The sequence below is a fragment of the Taeniopygia guttata genome, chromosome 6 (assembly GCF_048771995.1).
Source record: "Taeniopygia guttata chromosome 6, bTaeGut7.mat, whole genome shotgun sequence".
NCBI classification, from domain to species: Eukaryota; Metazoa; Chordata; class Aves; order Passeriformes; family Estrildidae; genus Taeniopygia; species Taeniopygia guttata.
Genome location: NC_133031.1, coordinates 13,884,915 through 13,909,319, shown reverse-complemented (window position 1 = coordinate 13,909,319; position 24,405 = coordinate 13,884,915). Strand labels below are relative to the sequence as shown.

The 24,405-nt window shown below is 38.6% G+C and overlaps 2 long non-coding RNA genes across 5 annotated transcripts in view; one reads left to right on the top strand and one right to left on the bottom strand.

Annotated features, from left to right (window-relative positions):
- The window catches only part of LOC116808542 (uncharacterized), a 420,301-nt gene that overhangs the window by 177,222 nt on the left and 218,674 nt on the right, over positions 1 to 24,405 (top strand). The window lies entirely within an intron of this gene.
- LOC115495767 (uncharacterized) lies at positions 817 to 22,278 on the bottom strand. Its single transcript, XR_012056689.1, has 3 exons — positions 20,742 to 22,278; positions 20,339 to 20,405; positions 817 to 954 (listed from the first exon to the last, which is right to left on the bottom strand). It is a non-coding gene; the product is annotated as an uncharacterized lncRNA (long non-coding RNA).

Genomic DNA, 24,405 nt, shown 5'->3' with positions numbered 1-24,405 from the left:
ACTTTGCCCTCTTCTTTTTCTAGTTTGTCTAGAATTTTCTAGGACTTTGAACTACAGAAGAACCTTGACTTTGCCTTTTAAGAAAGGTGTCCTAATTACATTGAACTTCATAATATTTTTAAGGTTCTGAAGTGAGCAATCCTTTACTTGTACCTTGCTTACCCAGATTAAGTTCTCAATGAGAATCAGTATCATATATATGGCAGGTTTATCTCACACTCTTATGTTTCAGATATAATCCAGTACTAATGAGCATCTCTATCTCTGTCTGAATTTCCACTGAGTCATGCATTAATTTTTGTAGCTGTTTTCTGTCCATGTCATACCACTGGCATGATTAAAATACCTATTTTGAGTCAATACCTTAAACTGAAAGAAACTGATGTACTCTGCTGCAATAGGACAGTTTCCCACTTGCATTATGACTACTTATTTCTCTTGAGTAAAAGCAAAAAGTAAAAGGAAAGAATGTTATTTTTGCTTTATAAAGTACCTCGAATTTTCAAATTTTTATTTAGTTATTCTACTTCACTGTATTTCCTATGCTTAAAAAAAAACCCCAAACCCCTTACAATCTATGAGTACTAATAGAACCTTTGAGAAATGTTTCTAATAAAGGAACAGTAGCCTGTGAAATGTGCTGCTGTGGTGTGCAGTAAGTATAGTGGTTCACCTCGAACACTTCTTTTATTGAATACTTTGGGGCAAGGATGTCTGATTGTGTGTAAAAGCTTCTCATGTGTGGTATGGAGACCTTGTGTGCTCTTTCCTTCCTGCCCTTTTCCTCCTCTTCTTTTTATTCAAGGATGCAGCTGCCAGACACAGATCCATGCTCCCGTACAGCCTTCCCAGGAGGCCTTGTGAAATCAAGTTGCTCGCTGAGTGCCAGCATGCCTTTTGTTCCTTCGAAGGCAGAGCTAGGAGCCTGCTTCCTCTGCCAAGAATGCAGGCAGGCTACAGTGAAAAAAAAAAAAAAAGAAAAATCCCTCAATTTTATTCACTGCACTGTTTCATCTTTTTAAGTAGCTGGCATCTGCAGCTGGTTGTGGCAGGGAAAACCTACAAACATCACGCTTGATGTTAATAAATGTGTTTGCCATTAAGTGGCTGTTGTAATGCTTTGCTTGTTTGCCTTTCTGTGTGCACTTTCATCCTTCACTGTAACACTACTGCTGCCTTGTAATTTGTCTCAGACATTTACATTGCTGGTTGCAGGTATACAAACCTCTTAGATCAAGTAACTGCTCAGACACTTGATAAAAGGATCCGTTTAGCATCTTTCCTATTCTGTCTGCCAAATCCAAACATAGCCGTGATGCATGGAATACAAACTGCCTTATAGTCACAGACCACATTTCACTTCTCCTTGACTCCTGACTGAATGGTACAAACCATTAAGGAGTTTATGTGAGATCTTTAGTGCAGCCGCTGATTTTAGCAGAGTCTAACAACGTCTCCTGTGACAGCTTTCTATCTCTCCAGAACAGCTGGAGCAGCTATTCCTAGAATCCTCTGAGTGAAGTCCATATTTCAAATAACTGAAAGAGGATCATATAACAGCACTCTCGGTGGGATGGCAGCCATTATCTCCTCTGGAGCATGCCTGCTGCAGAGAGAGCAGGCATCTCAAAACAACACATCTGCAGTTCTGTCAGCTGTTGGGGAGATGTTTGCATGCACAGGGAAGGAACAGCTCTCCTTCCCTCTCAAAACTACCCTCTCTTCTTTTCCCTCTGTGCAAAATCTGACAACTTGATAAAAGCGGGCTTGTCTTAGAGACTGACTAATGAAAGTGCTTGCAACAATTTGAAGCCAATCTGTCCATGAAGAGCACACAGGCAGTCTCTGACAACAGTCTGCTTTGCAACAAAGCAAACAAACCTATGCTTAACTCTCAGGGACTTCAGTGGGATTTAAGCATATATTTGATAAGATTAACTGCTATACTGAGCTGGGATGACTTGAGCGTGCAAGAGCCTGAATACAATGATACGAACAAGACAAGGGGAGAGAAAATGAGGGGTGAATCCTACTTCTCTTCCCATTACATCTAGGCACAGGTTGTTTGCTATGAACTGTTAAAAGGAGAGCTGGGAAGTTGTGGGTCCTGTAAAGCTAATCTTTCACCCTGCATGTAGTTAGAATGTATCATAGTTAATGTTCTTTCTCATAAAAATGTCCTGCTTTTAGTTAACAAAACACAAGACAGTAAGGTACAGCAGTTCCTTTGGCTGCCATCAGTAATGGTAAGCTCAGTGTTTTTGAACTGTAGTACAGTACTACAGAGCAGCAAGGTTACAAGAATAAGAAGCCGTTTAATGGCTGCAAAGCAACATAACCAGGATAACTGAAATTATATTCCCCACACTGAACAGTTTCTTGCATTCCAGCCTGTTAACTGTCCTAACTTCCAATGTTATGATAACCTCACTAACATGTGCTATTCCAGGCTGAAAGATGTGCTGTTTGCAAAAGAATAACCAGATTTGCATTACCTCTGTGTGCATTCTACTGTGGCAGTCTTTTTTCAGCTGAAGTCTTTTTTTGTCAGGCTGGCCTCCAAGACAGAGAATAGAGAGAGACTTTCTGTGCCTTTCAATTCTGCAACAGCAAAGAAGCTTTTCACAGTGGAGCACATTTAAGTTATGTGCTAAAGAATAAATGAGTAGCTAAAATATTTCCTCAAGAATTAATAAAATTAACTTAATGACTTATGGATTAATAGTTTATCTTTGTAGACATATAACAATCAGGAAATTAAATTTCTCAGACCTGTTCAAAATAGAAGTTTAAAAGGAAAAAATAAGGCAGAGGCCACATTTATTGTTAGGGTCTGGGGACAGATGTACAACCTAAGGGGAAATCAGGAAGCAAGGTAAGAAAATCCACAGCAAAATTCTGTGGGTCCAGGCTTGCCTTACATGTAGTTTCTTAGAAAGCATCTGAAGATGGATTCCTCAAAACTGCTTTTTTCCCTGGCACCAGAAGACAAACCAATGGCAAGGGCCCCCTGTAACAGCTGCAGAAATGTCTCAGAGAGACCTCTTTGTCTATCCCCACTTTTAGGACTCCTTATAAAGTAATCCTATGTTTTCTGAGATAAGATAGAGGCCACAGCTATCTCTAAGCAGTGATAGGGTCAAGGGGAGCTGACATTTAGGGATGCATAATGGGTGCAGAAGACCAGCATCCCCAGGAGAAAGGGATTGTTAGTTTCACTTGCTTTGACTTCTCAGCAAGGCAAGCTGAAGCTGAGCTCTGGGTTGCTGTTATTTTCATTTGCACTGATGTGTTCTTCTAGATGTTACAGGCTTTACTGTCTCCTCTTGTGTCTTGATGGCATAGCATGAAGATTTGCTTTTCTTTGAGTTTATCTGAAGATCTGTAGGTTGCAGCCAAATAAAACTCTACTTACATGTTCTGAGAGAAGGAAAAGAAGAAGTTTGGGCAGTGGTCTCAGATTTTCTCTGAACTCTGCCATTAGAGATTTTCTGACTGAGAATTTCACTGTTCTAATTCAGTATTTCAAGATGTGCAAGTGGTAGGAAGGATATGTTTTGTAAGGTATAATTATCTCTTTTTAGCAGTGAGCTCCTCAGTGCTGCTTTGATTGTGATACCTCCACATCGCCTGATTAAATCAAAGCCAGGTTAGAGCATTAGGATTAAGGACGTAAATTAATTGTAATTACATCAGAGTCAGCCAAATTAGCGAGTCATCAGTAATATAAGCAATGCTAAATGGCATCTAATTCTGTATAATAATTAATTGGGTTCTTCCACTAAATAAGACCCGACACATTGGTCCTTTATCAATCTGGTTAGCCTTGGGCACTTTTGACATGAAACAATTTCAAAGGTTCCAAGAAACCAACATGTTTGTCCCTGTTTTCATTTTAAGCTGTGACACTGTACATTTACGTGCTTCTACTAGTTTATGAATAAGGTCCTTACACTCCTGGATTACTCTTATTTGCTGTGCCTGTCATCCTGGACAGCTCATTGCTAAACTTATGCTGCCCACAGAGCTTGGAAAGAAAGAAATCAACATGCTGAAAAGGGCTCCAGAAAACGTCTAGTGGTGGTCATTTGACTAGAATGAGCACTCAGAGGACTGCTGGTTTCTGATGTAATATCAAATCTGGGTAAAGAAAGATGAAAAGGAAACTTTATCTAGGTAGGTAAGCACAAAAAAATTACTTAGAGTGACATCCAGATGTAGTCTAAGGAACTGAGAACAAGTGTGGATAACAAACAACCTCACCCTCTTCGTCTCCTCTTGACAGAGAGTTATGTGAAAATTGGGATAAAATCTAACAAGAAAGTGGTGGGATCACCAATATGTGGTCTTCTGAAACCAGTATAAAAAATAAATAGCAGACATCCTGTAGAGTGCAGTCTTAAATTTGCAGGTAGCTGGACTAGCAGATCAATAAGTCTTTTTCATGTCTGACAGTGGCAGCTCTGTTCCACATGTGTTCTAGAGATGATGATGCTGGCTTCTTACTACTAAAAGTGATTTGTTTCTTGTTTGTGACAGAGGAAATGCACTACTTTTCTCTCAGAACTGCATGGTTACCCTCCTGCTGCTCAAAATGCTTTTCAATTACAGATCCTGCACAAAGAAAACCATATTAGCTGTTCTGAGACCTTCAGTGTAGTCTGACTAACCTTTGTGCAGGGCAGGACTTCAAAGGAAGCAAAGCAAACCCCAAACCACCTTTGTATTCCTTGGGTCTGTTGACTTGCCAGGAAGCAGCTTGGCATTGCTCCCAACAATCACAGAGTACTTGAACAGTGTTTAATTCTGGATGCAATTCTAATGTAAATATTGCATACCACATATCTTTCTAATTATTTTCCAATTATATCACAGAGTTCAATTCATGTGTTGCATTTTGGATTGCAACTTTTGGTATCAGTAGCATGTTTAGTATCAATATTCTAGAAAACAGTTGCTTGCTTTTGTCTATCAGTCACTTGAGGTGAGTTTATTCTTTGTGTATGATGCAGGGAATCAAATTAGGGTGCATTCACTCATTCTTTTCTTCCAGTTTAGCAGCAAAAGAAAAGGAAAAAAAATATTTAAACTGAGAAGAAATCAGTACAGCAAATTCAGCTCCAGAGAAGCACTCTTGAATGTGCTCTTATGTGCATTTTTGAATGGGATGCTCTGTCAAGAGGCTTAACACAGTGTGTAAAGTTAACTGTCCATATGATTTTATGGGTCGGAGACTTTGTGTTTTGCAGATTTTAAAACTAAAGGCCAATGTGCTTCTGCATGGCTCCTTATTATCATATGTGTGTCTAAGAATGCCACCTCTACAGATAAAAATGGTGCCTCTGACTTTTAATGTTGTACAGCTGACTATCCCTATATCTCCTTCTGATTTTCCACAGAATTTTTCCTTACCTTTCAAAATAATTAATTAATATTTGATGGAAAAAGTAAGTAAAACTGAAAAAATATTTCCTGTAATAATTTGTCTCTTGGCCAGCATTAGACTTTTTCTATTTAATGTCTGTATTTGAAGCTAGAATTCAACTGATTTTATTTTAAAATATTTCTGATGCATTTTATTATTTTGTCTTTTGGTTTGGTTGTTGTTTTTGTTTTTTTTAACATAGGTCTGTGTTGTTGTGGTTTTTGTATAATATTCCCTATAGGAAAGACTTCCTCATGTTCACTTATAGCAAAACAGGGAACCTTCATAATGCATTTGCCTAATTGTCAGATATTCAGGATTCAGAAAAAGTGGTAGCCATGGGTGAGACCTGCTCCTATTTGTTCTCAACTATTTTCTTCAAGGACTGCTTGCTTCTGAATTCACCTAAGAGTATCCTACTTTTAAAAACTGCCAGTACTAATTTTGCATGAAGTAGGGCTAATGTAATGGGATTTTTATAAATAAAATCCAGCGACATTCATAGCCCTGTAATCAATTACTTGGCCACTTGGCCAAAGATCTGTTGTAGTGTAAATGTTTATACACTCAGAGTGCCTCAAGGCCTGCATAATCATTTGGCATACACCATTTGGTCCACAAGTGTAGCGTGGCCTTGCTTACAAAACACGCTCAGGATGGCAATTGGTAACAGGGCACTGCAGTGTTCATGGGCTAATGGAAACAGTAAATTTAGTCCTGGTATGGCAGAATAGGTGAATAATCTGAGACTCTTTTAACCAAAATGTTTTCTACTGAAATTAATGTTCCTATGGGAACATATGGATGAATAGATATGGAAATAAATGTAGGCATAGACTCTTCTGCACTAGAAGATATGTTTTTTATGCATTTTATTTAAAAAATCTAAAAAGGTTGATCATATTATCTGAAATCCTGAATGCCTTGTTTTAAAAAACAAGATATATTAGCAAGCCTGTTCAGGAAACACAATAAGAGACAAAAAGGTTCAGTTGTGCTGTGGAGCACCAGGGTGAGAAGAAAAAAAAAAAATTCAATAGAAAAGATTCTGCATCTAAGTCAGATTTAGTCAAATTGTTAGTACTCCTTCAGCTTGCTATCTGTCTCTTAATTTCCAGTGTTGTGCTGCCATGAGTGCTGTCTTACAACTGCTTGTAAATGAAGGAAAGGTTTGTTAAAATTAATTCTGTGTGGCAAGTTCTCAAAATTTTCTGTCACATAAAGCTCAAAAATTGAAAACAATTACTTTTTAAAACATTTGCTTTTTAGAACTCACCTCTTGGTGTTTTGTTACTTAACTAATATTTATTGACATGTAAGGTTACCATTATTGCTCTCAAAAGAAGCAGCCCAAAATAAATATCAGCTAGAAAATGGAAAGAAAATAAATGCATAAAACATACGGTTTTCCTTGTCTGATATAGAAAGATGAAAATCTAAATGACTTCTCTGTGGATGAATCAGTAAGGTAGCTGCAGATAGCTTGATCAGAAAAAGTTTTCACCCAGTGAGAAACTATTCTTGCTGAAACCAATTGCAAAATCCTTATTAGTGTTTCTGGCTCTGGTTTGACAAAGCAAAACCAGAGCTGAGTCCCTGTGTTCTGGTTAGTCAGTGGGTGTCAGTGCAGCTGTGTCTGTAACAGGTTACTCCTCATGGCTGCTGCAGTGTACGCTCAAGGCTGGTGATAGCATGATCCCTTACATCTGAGGAACTTCCATGTTTTTAGGTAAGGTCTTATGCTTTCCATAAACTGGTTTAAGAGAGCAGGTCAACATCTTACTGCATCAGACTCAGAAGAAAGTAAAGGTCTCAAAACAATTTGTTTTATTCATATGAGAATTGGAAATTCTAACACATTATTGACTTATCTGTGTCACTTTGGGAATGCTTTGCCTTCAACTGGGGTTTTTCATGCAATCCAGCTATTGAGCTTTGTAGAATGCAGACATATATATGCTTACATCCTTTGAAAACAGCACCTAGAACCTCTAAAAATCTGTCCTCCAGAATGCCAAGATGGCTTTGGTAAAGCAGATTCCTGGAATTTGCAGCACTAACACCTTCTGCTTTACTTTTGCTCACCACATTATTCCTCCATTGGTACATTCTTTTTGTACTTTGCATGAGCTCTAGGATTTGATTGTGAATAATTCTTTTGTATGGGGAAAAGAATACTTGCTTGTAATTAGCTGCAGAACCTGAAGAAATGATCTATAACTTAATGATTCTACAAATAATGTAAAACAACTTTAGCTGGTAAAAAAAAGGTACAATATATATCCAAGTTTCATGATGATTCAAATATAAGGGAATATAGCATTAAAGCTAGAGGTTACTGTGGTTCAGTGTATTTTTTTCCAGCATTAAATACCTGTCCTCTTGGCAATAGAAACCTGTTTCTTGGCATCAAATTGTGCCCAGACTAGCACAAACAACAAGTACTGGGAGGAATAACAGTAGTATCTTCTGATTCAGCCTTAGGAGGCTTGGGCAAATTGCCACAGATTACCTTTTTGCAATGCAGGTGATAAAAATAATGTTTTTACAGGTCTGCTGTTTCTGAACTTTAGCAGTTATTGTCCTCCTCCTAACAGTGAAATGGAAAAATCTTATTCTTAACACTTTCATTTCAGATGCCTTTATTTTCATTGCCATGGAAATTATAGCTGTGAGCAGTGCCATTGGGGAAAAAAAAATGCATATTTCTGAGTTTCAAATTACTCTTAAATTATGCTAATTCAAGAAATTTCTCTTTCAACACACATTTACTTTATATATGCAAGAGAGATATTACATTAATGTAAATAACTATCTATCTATGCTTAATTAACACTCCCTTACACTTATCCTTACGTTGAATCATTGTCCATATGGCTGCCTTAAAATGTTTTGTAATCCTAAGTACATATCACCTCAGACATTTAGGACACACTTTATAGAAGCTCAGTTGAAGTGACTTGTTCTAGTCATTAAAATCTTTACTTCATATCAAATTTATTTCACAAGTCAGTATATATGTGAAAACTTGAAATTCTAAGTTTTCCAAATAAATTAACAAAATTGTACTTAACAGCTGTGGTGTTGGAAGGGATGACTCATGGTGTGCAGACACTGAATTGCCAAAGTTTTTCCCCTCATTACTAATGTTCTCTTGGGAAAGGCTTGCCTCATGAATATTCAGATGTGCCTCAGAGAATCGTAGAATCATTAGAGTTGGGAAATACCTTTCAGATCCTCACGTCCAGCCCAAAACCTAACTCTTCTAAGTCCACCACTAAACAGTGTCTCTAACTGAAACATCTACACATCTTTTAAGTACCTCTGGGGAGGGTGACACCATTTCCCTGGGCAATCTGTTCCAGTTCTTGGCAACCCTTTCAGAATATCCAATCTAATCCTCCCCAGCACAATGTGAGGCTGGGTTCTTCCTATCACTGCTACATGGAATTGACTAATACCCTCCTTTCTGGTCATTGTAGATGGTCAGATCAACATTCCCACCCAACTCACTGTTGTCTGCAAACTCAATCCCCTCATCCAGGTCACAGGTACAGATATTAAGCAGCACTGGCACCAACACTGAGCCCTGGGGAACAACAATGGTGAGCAGTCACGAGCTGGATGTAACTCCATTCCCCCCACTCTCTGGGCCCAGCCACACAGGCAGGTTTTATCTAGGGAACAGAGCATCTGTCCAAGCCAGGTTCTCCAGGAAAGAGCTGTGAGTGAAGATATCAAAAACCTTACTTAGGTTCAGGTAGAAAACATAAGCAGATTTTTCCTAGTCCACAAATTGAGTTATTTTGTCACAGAAGGAGATCGGGTTGATCAAGGGGGACCTGTCTTTCATGTCACTCTTGCTGGCTGGACCTGATGCTCTGGTTGCTGTGTACATGCTGTGTGATGGGAATCAGGATGTTCTGCTCCCAAATCCTGTATGTTCATTCACATTAAACTACATTTTTTCTTCTCTTCTTTCTGCACCATGCTAGTGTATTACATAACTGTATACAATAACAACTTTTAAAATTGTCTCTGGCAAATTTGGGTTATAAATAGAAATAAAAGCTGGGGGGATGTCTTGTATATGGGGTCAGTCTTTCACTTTCTAGGTGGAGCAAATCTCCTAAAGGTAGTAGAATCTGGTCCTCTGAGAGTCTTTTGTTTCCTGCTGGAAAAGGAATTTGAAGTGTTGTCTTTTACTATGTGCTACATGCCTCTAACAAGATGAAATGTAAGAGAAAGGGAATCCCACAAAAAATCCTGTGGGATGCATTTTTGTTTCATGAACTGTTGAAGTGAATGAGATGGGAGATGAAGCTTTCAGATTTGGGGAAAGACATTGATGTAGTGAAAGGGTTGGGATAGATTTCAGGAAATTTGCTGTCTCTTTCTGCTTCCTGTGGCTGTAAACTTGGGAAAGTAACTTCATCTTTATGCCTTTTCTGCTAGCGTGTGAAATGGAGATAACCACTTCTTTTGTCTCTCTTACCTGTTTTATGTCTAAACTTACTAGGGAAGAGACACTTACATTATACATTTTCTGAGAGACTTCAGTAGGATCCTAATCCAATTTGGGCTTTCTAAGTGTCTCTGGTTGTCACAAAAATAATAAAAAATTTCACAATTTCTACAGAACTACACACTGTGTCTCATAGCTGACTGTGTTGCGCTGTTAGCAGGGCAGAAACAGTGTGATTATATTTGGAGGCTGCATAAGAATCCTGACACATTAGGTGCTTAATTTCTTTGCCTTGTGGGCTGGAAGACTTTCCACTGTTTGTGAAAACTACATTGAAATGGAGAACTACATCCTATGTGCCTACACACAACATCATTTTACTTCCCAGCCAGATTTTCCCCAGGTTAGGTACTTTTATGGATCTCCCTGCTTCTCCTTGTGATAAGGTGCACAGCCAACATTAACATTAATGAGAGCTGCATGTGCACTCGAAGAGAGAATCCAGGCCTCTGGGCATATTTAATTGCTATCAGACCAAGACTATTCTGCATAACATGGGGTATGCATAGAACATGGTAATGAAACAGAGCAAAGGGCTTGCTTAGGAAGGTGTGTATAGCACTCTGTGGGGAAGCTCTGCAGAACCTGGGAAACTCTGCCATCACGGAGAGAAACATGGATGGCATGCAGGAGGAAATGTCATATTTGGGGAGCACACAGGTTGTAGTGTGGCTGTAACTGATAGTTTGGATACCTTTGTAGTGTACAATCAAGACATGCTGCTGGGAGCAATTAACTGTAGAAGCAAGATGCTAAAATTTTCTTTAAATCTCTCTTCTTTCCTGCATGAAACTTGGACTTGCTGTGTTGTCTCTGACTTTCCAGTGACCATGCTTTAGGTTGCAGTGAAGAGGAATAAACAGAGTGTAGGCAAGATTAAAAGGCATATCATTATATTTGAGGGAGTGGAAATTGAGCGCTAGGAAAGAGCAGAAGGGTCTAGTGCTTGTACTCCAGTCCTATCTCCGAGTTCCTCTGTAAGTAGTTTGATTCATATCAGATTCTACTATTCAGAATAAAGCAAAATTATAGATTTTTTTTATCCCAGGGAATACTGATTAACTTTCCCCAAATAATGACTGAATGTAATGTACAAATAGCAACAAAAATTCAATATGCTCATTGAGTTCAAGTACTGAGGGAGACAGTTTCTCTGGGAATAATAATTTGTCAAAAATATATATATTTTTAATAAATTCCAGGGAATTGAACTAAAAAGTTAGGGACAGTTCTGGATAGCTGCATTATAGGGCCTATGTTCTAAGGGGACTGTGCCATAGCATGTTTCTCCTAAAGCCACATGAAGTTAAGCATTTCTCTCAATCAAAGGCTTGAATGTTATACAGTAAAGGTGAATCCAGCAAAATTGTTATAATTTGATCTAAAGCACATTAAAGGCTTCTCACTCTCATTAGAAAGGTTGGGCCACCTCTTATGTTACAGGTACAAAACTATTCTAACAGTAGCATATCTACCTGTAAAGACAGGGACCTTTCAGCTGTACTGAGTGCTTCAGTCCCAGGATACTGCCTCGAGGTCTCTGTGAGTAGGAAGAGGAAGACACAACTGTGGTCTCCCCACAGAGTTGCAACTTCCAGCAACTCTGAAAGCTGTGAGGCCAATGGCCATTGGAGAGAAACCTTTTGGAAGCTGTAATTTATACCATTTATGTTCAGTGCACAGTTAATCTATGAAGTAAAGGAAAATGAAGGCAATTTAGATTCATCCATCCATAAAATAGGTCACCAAAGAGCTGGTTTAATATGGCACTAGTAAGACCATAGTCATGACGAGGCAATGCTGGGCTGGGATCAAATGAATGGATATAGTTTCATGTAAACAATGGAAGCAGCTTTTAGTGGAATTTCATAAAGAACGACATTGGATCAACAAGCCAGTTTCTATAGCATTTAATGAAGACTCCATATAATATCGGGAATGGAAGTCTGCATATGCCTGTAGCTGATTTCTAATTAAAGAATAGAAGGTTCAGCTGCAGAGCCGTACTAAGAAACGTGCATTCAAAGAATTAGGAGTAGCCTACCCATTTAGTGATGCATTATTACACTTCTTTCTCTTGGATATCTCTTTAGTTCTCTGAAGTTAAATATGATACATATGGGAAATAGATTGAAGTACATTAATTGCCTTATTCATCATGTCATTAAAATTATAGGTCTTGCTGCAGACTAGCTGCAATGTCTTATTGTGTTTCTGGCACACATCATTAACAGAAACAGTCCTGCTAGTGGTATGCAAAATGTACTTTCTAAATAACTGTACAGTGATTTGGGGCTCACTTATGCAACATATTGCTACAAACTATTGTAATACCCCTGGCACTTGCCTAAACTCATTGGGCTAGTGATGGAATTAATGAGGCTGGTGCTGCTGCAGTATGCTGAGCACGCTCAGCTCCTTCGATGCTCTTTGTCTGCAGTGAGGCTCTTGTCTTTCAGAGCTGGCTGCGCTCTGTCTCCAGGGCTGAGCCTGGGATCGGATAATGAACAGCATATCAGTGCAGCAGAGGGGGTAGGGGGTGATGGGAGAAGACTTATTATTCCTTCACTCTCAAACAAAACAAAATCATTGAACTGTCAGGGTCATTAAGGACCCTGGGGTTGTCATGGAAACGACCTTTGGGGGTTTATGGCTGTTAATGCATGAGTGACTGTCTGTATTATATGTGTGTGGAAGGGGTCACCGTTTTCTTGGTGGCTTCTAAAAAAAGCTGGATTGGATGGCTAACGTTCAGAAAGGAATTTCTGTGCTCTGTGGTGTGACTAACTATTTTGAATGTAGCAGACTTTGAAGGGGAGGCGGAATAAAAAGCTTTACTGACAAATATTTAGACAGAAACATAATTACTCTTGAATTTTGTTTCAGTAGCAATGCAACTTTATTTCCAAGTGTCTTAAAATACAGTCAGACTCCGTAATCTTTTTAGGATACTTAACTCTGAAAGCAAATAATTTTGCTTCGGATGATTTCAGGCCAGCAATACAGGGCACTACCTAGGGAAATGACAATAAATTTTAGAGCTGTCATAGCCAGAGAGAAAAAATGTTAATGTACAATGCTAATAAAATCTTCCTCATCATCATACAGACTTTCTGTATGACATTGGGTACATCGTTTAACTGTTGTCCTGTTCAAGTCAATGCAAGCCATCAATTGATTTGAGATTTGTAATAATGCTTGTTAAAAAGGAAGGACATCTGATTTTAAGAATGTGGGTTTAGGACTCTGAGTATCCAGAAAGAAAAGTTATGGTATGAGTACATCAAAGATCAATTTTACCTAATCTTTTACACTCAGAAGTAAAAGTCATCATGGCATTTTGCTTTATCAGCCACTCTCTACTGGCTGATTAACAATTAGATGGTTATACTTCAGTTTTCAGTAGAGACTACAGCGCTTGTCTCCATATAGAGAAAGTGAGGGGGAGGGGGAGACAAAGAGGCAGCAAAGCAGGGATAATATTAATGATTCCCTTTATGACAGTCAGGAAATACCACCAGAAGCCAAAAATACTAGAAGTGAGGAATTGTGGTAACAATTATTTTAATGTTGTATGGAACTTAGTATATATTCAGTTTGATTCTTCAGCTCTTTATTTCAGAAAAAAAGTTCTGTGTTTACAGTATACTGAGAAAGGAGCTGGATTGTTTGCCCCCCACACTCTAAGATAAATGAATGTGGTTGACAGGTTAAAAATTGGAGGCAGAATTTTACTTATCTCCTGTTGTAGGGGAGAAAGCCTAAGTTTGGCCATGCTGAATTAAGTATTCATGATTTTGCATACTTTTTTTTTTTAAGTTGTCTCAGGAAAATCACATCATCTTTCTTGGCTTTCACCTTTCTTCTGTAAAGGAGGAATAGTCACACTTTTTTATTTCATACATTCCTTGCAACAATCGTAATAAACTCAGGTAATCCATCATAAGGGTGGCATAAACATCCCTGACAGCAGGATGTGACTTCATGGCTTATAGCCCATCCTCACTCCTACTTTTGCAGCTTCAGAAGTTTCTTAGAGTGATCAGGGGCAGCAAACACAATAACAAAATTTCAGAAAATCACAGTTGTATTGGTCTGCTTGTATATTTCAAAAATTCTTTCTTGTAATTACACTGGTTACAGCATATCTTTATTAAATAGATTAAGAAGATAAGAATGTCGTTGTATAACTGAATCTGAGCTATGCTCAGGTTAGAGGAGTTATAAAATGGAATTGTATTTATATATGTTGATGGTAGTGTTATAAGAGAAAAACGTATTTGGGGAGATTCTTAATAGGCTTTCATTCACCTGACTCTTAAGGCATCTCTGTATTTGAGGTTTTCTGGCCAAAACTCTTTCAGTGCTGTCTTGCAATTTTATGAAGAAAAATTAATCATGAAAGCTCAAGGTTGAGTTTAGTCAAGCTGAGTGTCAAATTTGTTTAAATGAGAAATCTTGTATTAGCTCAATTTCCCTTGAACTGGTGAAAATTCAGACTGAAAATCTGTAGGCTTTAAGAACTGTTGATTTGGTGTGCAATCCACCATGCCACCAGTCATAGTATCTTCTTGATAGCTTGTCTCCCATCCTTGCTTTTTGTCTTTTCTCTCTATTCCTGCTTTTTCAGCTCCTCCAAGCATTTCTTGTCACTGCTTCACTAGGATCTCCTCAACCCTGGCAACACACCCCACCCCTATCTGCAGATTTAGAGAGGCAGGTTTGCTTCTCTCTAAATGAAAATAGCACATTAGCTAAGAAATGCATATGGAAGTCAACCTTGAGCACCTTGTCTTAGTTAGTTTGCTTTCTCTCATCTTGTATTTGGTGAAAATTCTCACCAATCCCCTTAATATCAAGGCTGTCAGTATGCTGAGTTTTTTTTTATGTCTGGCCAATATAGTAAACATTTGGAGTTTTGCTAATCAGATATATTCCCAGCCTAAGAACATCTTCAGAAATATTTTTTTTCTGTGCTAGGTACACTGAAAAATTTTGATGCACATAAACCTTACTGTATTTTTTACATTTGTTGAGAGTCTGTTCGTTTCCAAGAGCATTAGAAATCACTTAGAATCCAGACTCTCTCCTAGAATATTTTATTTAGTCTCTTATAAGCCTGATTCCAAAAACAAACATAACAGGTTAGAGAAATAGTCATAAAATTACAGAGATTGAAGAAGAAAGTCAGGAGTACCATGGGTCATTTGGCCCAACCTTTCTGGTCAGGCAAGGTCATCTTAGAACAGATTGCTCAGGATTTCTCCCAGAGAGTTTGACTTCACACCCTCTCTGTACAATCAGTTCCAGTGCACAGTAAAGTTCTTGCTCATATTCTGGTGGAACTTCCTATGTGTCAATTTTTCCCCATTGCCTCTTGTCTTACTCCTTTGTCCACTGCCGTACAAGTTGCCACATATTTAAATGCACCAATTTACTGTCCCTGGTTCTCTTATTTTGGATAAATCTTTGTATCTTTCAACAGTTGAATAATTCAGAGCATAGTACATTGCAAGACTTGTTTTGCTTTTTGTTTTTCCAGTAATATATTCCACTCAGACTCTAGTTCAGTTAGAGTTTCAGTGAAGAACTGATCAAGGATAAATTTGAGGAGAAATTGCAGCCACATGGATCACTGTGTAAGCTGGGCTAGATCTCTTAATTTCTCCTGACCTGTGCTCATTTACCCCAGTTTAGGACCTTCCTTGCTATTGCACTGCGGTGGGTTGACCTTTGCTGGATGCCACGCATACACCAAGCCTCTCTGACACTCCCCTCCTCTGCAGAAGCAAAGGAAAACCAAAGATTTATTCTCTACTTCCCATCAGCAGGCAGTGTACAGCCCCTTTTCAGGAAGCAGAGTTTCAGTACATATAGTGGTTGCTCTGGAAAATAAATGTAAAAACAAATGCTCCTCACCTCCTTCTTTCTCCTAGCTTTTATTGCATTTTGTCATTTTGGGTCAGCTCTCCTGGCTTTGTCTCCTCCCCAGATCCTGCCCACCCCCAGCCTATTGGTAAGGGGTAACTCTTGGAGAGACAGCCCTGATGCTGTGCCAGCCCTGCTCAGCAGGGGCCGAAGCACTGTGTGTTAGAAACACCTTTCTAGCCACCAGTGGGGTACAGCTCTGTGAGGGCTGCAGTGGAGAAAATGAATTCCATCTCAGCCAGACCAAATCCATGCACTTTCATGGCAGCCCAAGGGGAATTTAGCACAGGAGTGCCATACAAACCAACTAGGATGAAAAAGATGATATTCATTTTCTTTCTCAGTCTAAAGGGATTACTTTTGTAATTACACCAAGTTCTGAAATGCCTTTAGATTTGTTCAGTGCCAGGGAATCTGAATTTACATCAAATGCTGCATAATTCATATGGCATGGACAGCAATTATGAGTTAATTGAGGGGGTAATGTTTAAAAAAAGGCACATTATGAAGAACATCGGAAATGTTGAATTGAAGACAGGCTCTTCAGCCCATTGAGGCTCATTTTTTTAAATGTTATTTTATTTAACGTGATAGTGGTTGTCTTTTGAACAATGCAGGAGAACCCTATGTTCCTGGTCCTGCACTATTTTTTCTTTAGGCAGCATCTGATACATTTTTTTTTCTGGAATAAGTAATTCCAAAGTCAGGTATGAAATTATTCCTTTCCATTTTACACACTGTTCTAAAATGTGTGCTTGATTATCTCTCAGCAGCAGCCATAACCTTAAAATCAGATATAGTTCAGTTAATACAGTCCTCTTGATCCTTTCTCACCTTTCAGATTATAGGGATTAGGCACTATATACTATCTATACTGTTGCTGCCTTTGTTCCTACAGTCAACAGAGTCATCACTTTTCTCTGTACATTCTCACATGTTATAATACCTACTTTTGTAAAGCTAGCTTGAAAGGTTCACTGGTAATCTGAACAGTTTCTGGCCTGTTTCCATGCCTTTGAATAGTGAAGACATTTAATGCTGTTAAGAAAATGTTTGTGTTTTGCATTTCAAGTGCTACTGTGCCAACAAGAACTGTAGAGGAAATCCACCTCACCTACACAAAGCCAATGTCATCAGGCTTTCAAAGACACTCTTAGTGGAGGCAGGGAAATGAAATTCAAATATCCTCATCTATAGGCAGGCCACAACAGGACTACAACAAAGGATCTTGACATCTCTTATTTCATTTTTGATGCCAGTAAAAGAGGTTGGGGCCACTCTGTGTTACTGGGCTGGTCCTTAGGATTCCTTCCTTGAGTTGCCTTCCTGCTGCCTCTGCCATGCCAATTTACTCAGGTCTTAAATGAAGTTCCCACTTGTAGCATGCAGGATACATGAATTCATATTATTTGCAGATTTGCAGATTGTAATATCTTAGGCTGCTCTACTCTCTGCACAAGCTGATAGGAAAGGCTTTATTTTCATATTAATCCTTTGAACCTGCTATTTGAAAAGAAAAAACACTCTTAGTGGCTAAAAACAAGCTACATTTCTTTTTAAACTTGAGTATGTGGCCGAGTCAGTTTTATGTGGATTTGACATGGACTGAGTCCAATTTTAAAATAACCTGTTACCTTTCAAAGAGAATTTAAATTTAAATTTTATTTTGCATTTAAAATGTTGACTGAAATGTACAGCAACAAAAGTGTCAATTCAAACATTTTTACATTTTTGATTGCTTTTGGGTTTTGTTTTGTTTTGTTTTTTTCAAAATTCAATTTTAAAGCCAGTGATGTAGCAATTGATGTCACACTTGACAACTTATCCATTCAGCAATGGCATATACAAGTGTAAGAATTTGCTCTGATAATTTAATGACTTTTAATCTAAAACATATGAGATCAAGAAGTCCACACTGGAAACCAAGGGTAATTTCTCCAATACTTATGTGAATAAATCAGTGGCAAGGAAAAAAATGTGGCTAAGTTGCATGAATGAGTTATCCGGGACGCAAACCATGCAGACACTGTATGTGCGCATGTCACAGTCTGTGAGGCTGTGCTTCTATCAGAAGTTTTGTTGGATACACTTGGAAGACTCAGGAGCTGAGGAGCAAAGGAGAGAAGAGGCACCTCAATTAGCTTAATTTAGTAGTATAACCATGTCACACACATGGATAATTACTTCATCACTATTAGTGATCCATGCATCAAGAAAGGCCAGTGCTGCTGCCTGAAACTCAAGTGACTCAACTCTCACTTGTCATCAGATTCTGCAGCACAATCACCCAGGACTGTTCATGGGGAGTTTCTCTCTCAGATTATTTTTCTACACCTCAAAATCCTCTTCACTTATCCTGAAAAAAAAAATTTATTCAGGAGCCAACATTCTTACTGTACTCTTTCTTTTCAAAGTCATTCCAAGAAATTCTAAATGGCACCTATTTTGTTCAAAGGCCAGCAGAATCCTGATGTCTACATTTTTTCTCCCTGACATTAGTGCTTCCTTTCCTGATATTCCCTTCAGTGCAGGGCCTATTTATAACTGGGATTTTTATCTAAATTCAACCCTTGTTTCCCAGATTTGTCTAATGACTTGTTCGAAGACAAGGGAAATATTCTAATCCTTCTGGCCTTCAGTACATCATTTGGTGCCACCTGGGAAATTATTGGTGAAGGCAGGTGAGATGGGGATTAGAGCAAAGACTGTGAAGGGAATAAGGCACTGGCTGAAAAGAAGAGACTGAGGGTTGTGCTGAAAGGGGAGGGAAGGCTGCAGTCAGTTAAGTCCTCAAGAACTCTTAAGTCCACTCTTAGGACTAATATTAATTTTTTTTTAATGACCCGGAAACAGAAAATAGACAAGCTAGTGACACTTGAGAAGTGGATTAGAGATTCCTAAAAGTAGGAGGTTAAGAATGTCACAAGAGAACTGGATTATGTTCTGTACAGGCGGCATTAATTGTTCAAATTGTGAAGCAGCAGTTCATATTACAATCTAGAAGCAATACAAATGGAAACAATGGGAAGGAAAAATTCTAGGCTTCTTAGTTGATCACAGTAGAGTTATGAATCACCAATGAACACAGCTGTGGAAAAGTTGTGCTCTGAGGATGTGTCTAAAAAATTACTCATATAGGCAACACTGATAGTGTTGAAGATTTCTTTTGGGATGATAATCACATTGGTCTCTTAGGAAAGAAAGATGATTCCAAGGTGTAACAGAAAAAGTTGACTGGAATGAACAAGGATGCTTACATACTGTTCCACAAGAGAAGGAAAAAAACATCTTTACTTATTCAGCCTAATATAATGTTCTTTCTGCTGGAAGGAAAGACTGGAAAAGAAAAGAGACTATTTGTCTTAAGAGAGAATACTAATACAAATAGAACTGAGCATCATAAGTTTTAGAAATTAAAAAGACTCTTCTGGAGCAGTTATCCTAGCATTGTAAAGGAGTTGGGATACTTCGGTGGTTTTTAACTGGGACTGGATGCCTTGACTGCTTTGGTTGCTGGTTGCTTGCCTCCAAAGAAAAGTCCCTTCCTGCTTAAGTTTAGTAACATAAGATCATCCTACTAGCATGGATACTAATTGACAAAGTCATCAGGGGTATTAGCAAACTAAAACTTGGAGTTTCTGTATATAGCTATAGTTTCCTTTACTAGACAGGATATGAGTTTGAAGGGAGTAAGAAACATAATTGTTATCTGTAGTGAAGGCATGGCTCACATCGATATTCTTACATATCCTGTTATCCTGATGAAAAAGCAAAAGGGAATGAGAGAAGGAGGGAAGGTTAGACTTTGAAAAAATAATTTAGAATAAGTATTTTAATTAGTGTGATAAATTTCAATTGTTTATTGGGGCATTTTTGTTACTGTTGTTATTGTGTGACACTATGGCAGTCATGCATCATGCATGTGTACAGGGGGAAAAAAAAAGAAAAAAACCCCACCAAAAACCCTGGGAAAATAATCAGTAAATATGAGAAAGTGTAAATTGTTCTCTTTTAATAAATATAATAGAGAAGTAACCAAGATTTTAAAACTGTATTTATTTTTTTCTAAATAGAGGTTTATTTCTTAAACTTCAGCTTCCAGCCCTTGTCAGATCCTCTCTGGGCCCTTTTTCTCTGAAGCTGATGTGATGATGCTTTCAGTGTTGTCTATTACTGGAGGCTGGGTGAATAGCCTGACTTGTTTCATAACCATATTTGTACAGCACCAGTCTATGGTTCTTGCATTGTAAATATTTTCATTTTTTAGTTAATTTCAGTGAGGCAATTTGAACAGCTCTCATTAATTTTCCATTTATAGTCTGTAATAAAGACTAGAAATGGTGTTGAGTTGTTAAGACAAACATAGATTAGTGACAAGAGCTTGCTAATCATCTCTCCTAAGTTAGTAACTACAATAATGATTTGGGAGATCTTGAAGAGTGGCAAGAATGGCTAAGTACCTTGAAAGTCTTCAGCAAAGAAGGATTGACACAGGAAGCAGTAATTTCAATGTACACTGATTTGGAGCTGTAAAAGTAGCAGTTTTTAGAGAGTTTTGCATATTGTTTTCACTTACATTTAGCCAGTTTATATATCTTCCAGACTGTTTTGCTTTCCCTCTAAAATTGTAGCATCTTTCAACTTTGGCTTCACAAACCCGATGACTAAATTATGTGGGGAAATGCTAATAAAATATATTTGAATTGGTATCATTATCTAGAAACCTGCTTGCATTGAGTACCTCTCTGTATTCTGTTGGACAGAAAAGGGATTGTCCATGAGAATAGGGAGTAAAGGCTGAGTTCTGTGATTAAACCTTTCCCGCTCCCCATGAGGGTTACAGATTGTTTCCTTCAGACTCACCTGCTGTTTGAAGCCAGGCAGCAGGGTTATCCTCTGCCCAGTTAGCAGCAGCAGCTCAGCTGGGAAGGGGAAGGAGGGCACAGCCTTCCTTGGCACAGCCAGCCCTGCTGCTCAGCCAGGGCACAGCCCCGAGCAGCCGCGCTGCGCCTGGCAAAGCACAGAACGCCTGGAGCCCAGGCCTCGGGGGAGAACAGAAATGAGATCACCATCTCACCGTACCTTGGCTGAGCCCAAGCAGTACAAGAGGACTGAAAAGGCAGAACTGTGTGAAAGGAAAAGACTAGAGAAACAAGCTCTTCATCAGAGAAATAAATGTAGAATCTCATCGGCAGTCCTGAGCTTGTTGTTCTCTCTCAGGCCTAAGCGAGGTTGCTCACAAGCGAGGAGGTGGATGAACTAAGCTATTTAATCCTTTCTTCTGGGTAGTTCAGAGAAAACTGCTTAGCCTAGGTGAGAAATAACAGACTTTTGGAAGGGTGTCTCTGGTCTTGGTGCCTGATCAGACCAATCACTGAATGCTGAGTGCAAATGAGCCAGTAAAAACTGTAGTAATTTGACTAGCGTAACTTTCCATTAAAATAATTTTAGCTTCTGTATTAGCTTAGAAAAAGGTAGATCAGGGTGTTATGTATTACTGGACCAGTATGCTAATATGGTCATATCACAGCCAGCTCAGCTTATTTGGCAGAACACTGCAACATAATATACTGTAGTGTCTTAAGGACCAGACCAGCCTTGGACTATATAAACAGTGACTTTAGTGTTCCTAAAATTCAGTAATAAATTCCTATTCATATAACTTTATTAGCTGAATCATGTGAAAGACATGCCTTTGAGCCAGGGCAGGTGTCTGTTTTAGTTCTGCAGCACCATGCCATCAATATAAAACACAGTATAGTAAATTCAAAACTTCCCTGAGGATCTTATCCAGCACCAGTGATTCATTAACTCAGGTTTCATACTGGATGGGAGCAGATTAATACAGTAAGAACAAAGGTGCCAGATGTACAGTTTTTTGGCCATGTTTTAAAGTGTATGTGTCAAAGAGCAGAAATAAAGGAAATGTTTGACCTTTATTTCTTAAGTCCCAGAAAAAAGACTTCTGGCTAATTTCCATTATGTATGGTAATGTTAAAAAAAGTCTTATGCAATTAAAAGAATTTTACATAAAAAAAAATACAATTACTTTATAAGGACTGAATATTGCTTTCTTGTGGCAGATAAAATAGGTTTCAAGGCCTGCAGAGAATAGGCACATGCTACCTTTACATATGTGAGCAGGTACCAATAACAAACAAAACCAGCAAACTTCTCTGGTGTATGACGCATCATCAGGACAAAAGTCAACACTTGGCAATCCTCAATGAAAGAATAAAGTTCCTCTACTGGGATCAAAGGCCAACCTTTCGTGGTCAGGTGTTGAGCCGTGGCTAGTGGCCTCACTTTATTAATGGAGCTTCTGAAGATAACTGGGAGTCAGTGGCAAGTTTGTATGTAGAGCCAGTTATGCTCTGTCTAGCTACAGAGTTGAACTCCATTATCAATACTATTCACTAAGACCAGTATCTCCTATTTTCAGGATAGTTCAAATAATGAGAAATTCAAATAACTAGGAAATATAGCTTATAAGTAGGAATAAAGCAAATGGCTTGATACAAACTGATACATTGCTTTAATTCAAAATACAGTAAATAAGTACCGAAACTATGGTGATAATTTTTTTGGTTTAGAGATGTATTTTAAAAGATACTGGTACTTCTCTGCACCTGCACAGGCTGGTTGTATGAAACCTGGTACTTTCATATAGGTCACTGTTAGCAGAGATAAAACAAATGACCAGTGTCTGTGATACAAGACCACTACAGGCTGGAATGTTCATTCCTTCAAGCTTCTGCAGTGGTCCTGAGCTCAGGTGTGGTTTGAAACTGAGAGCGCTGCCATGATTTTATGGGGTCACGAGACTCGCTAGAATGTTAAAATAATCCAGTAGCAGACAGACTGCTAAAGACCATGGTGCCAGCAAACAGGCGACAGGTTCATCTGTGATTTACATAAAGTATAAATTGATTAATCCTGAGAGCCCTGTGGGGGATTACTCTGCTGATGAGTAATTTCTCATGCTGATATGTAGGCTCTTCCTTTCCTCTGGGTCACTCCCAAGCGCCTTGAGCATTATTCCTTTGATGTTCATCCTACAGCCTAAAGACATCTCAGTCCACTCTTGATTTTGCACTGCTGTTGACCCCCACAGTCCAGGCTGACTGTGGCCTTGCTCCTTGAGAGGCCAGCTGGGGATGGAAGTCAGTGGTGCCATTGCCAAGTGCCAAAGCAGTGGCCTGACCACAAGTCCTCCTACCATGGGCTCTCCTACCTCTGTGTGCAGGGATTTGCAGGAGAGATGGGAAGTAGGTCTGGCTGAGTTCTCGTGACAAGCAGTAGACCACTCTGAAGACAGTATGAAAATACAACAGCCTGTTCACATGAGCAGTCTGAAGACTTCTGTGAATCAATGCTATTTCATTGCACCAGCTGCTTTCAGGCTTGCTCTTGTACCTGCCTCTTTTCTCTCTTTCAAAACATGAGTTGCACTTTAGGTCTTGCCCACAAAATTCAAGCAGAGAAACATGGCAAGTGGATTGTTTTTCAAGTTCCTCAGAATAAAGTTTACTGAAAGGTTTGCCACTTAATATTTCTCATTTCACAGCTTGATTTAAAATGTCTTATACGGCAAAATGAGAAAACATTTGAAAAAATGAAGGTATTATAATAGAAATAAAGACTGATTATTTTTCTTTGGATAATATTTCCTTTAATTTCCTAGGGTGTACTGGATTGTGTTTATGTAACCAGACATTCAATATATTCCAGATCTCGTTATTATAACTCTAATGACTTGTCCCAGTAATTTGCTGCCAGTGTGTAATAGTGCTTATATATGGGGGTGGGTTAGAGCTAATTGCCACAGAGCCCTTTTTATTAGGGCTACACAGATTAGTAGCCCACCCAAGTTTATGAAATATATACACATTTACAAGCATGTTGATCTGATTAAGGCTGAGAACAAGTCCTTCTGAACATAAATACATGTAAATCTGCAAATAAATACACAGTTTTTAAAAAGTGACTTTTTAAGGAATGTCTTTGTTCTATTGTGTGAAAAGGCAGATGTTTTTCAGTTGATAGTTTTATAGAGATGCTTGCATTTTAATTTTTTTATTTAGCTTTTCAGTTCCTGATGAAAAAGCATTATTGTCCTTGTAACATTGCACAGTGTATCTTTAGTTTTGGTTCTTAAAGTATCATACCTTTTGGAACCCGAATTTACTTTTAAAAAACTTGTTTTGGGTGCTTGGATACAGAGTAAAAATGATTTCTTCACTGAAAAATTGTATATCAGCCCTTCATTAATTTTCTACTATTTGGAGCCTTCATTGATTTCTGTGGGTGCTGATCTGAGCTTATATTATATCTGCCATAGAGGCTGCAAGTTACTGACAAGGTACTAAAGTCAGTTTTGCCAAAAAAACATTAACTGCCACTACACATGCAAAGTTTGGCTGGACATTAAGCAGTAGAAACTTCCGGAAGGTCTCCTGGGTCAGCTGTGGGAAGGAGTGCCTATTAAATCTGCCTCAGAGTGCCCAATGCAATTTCTTCTTTTTAA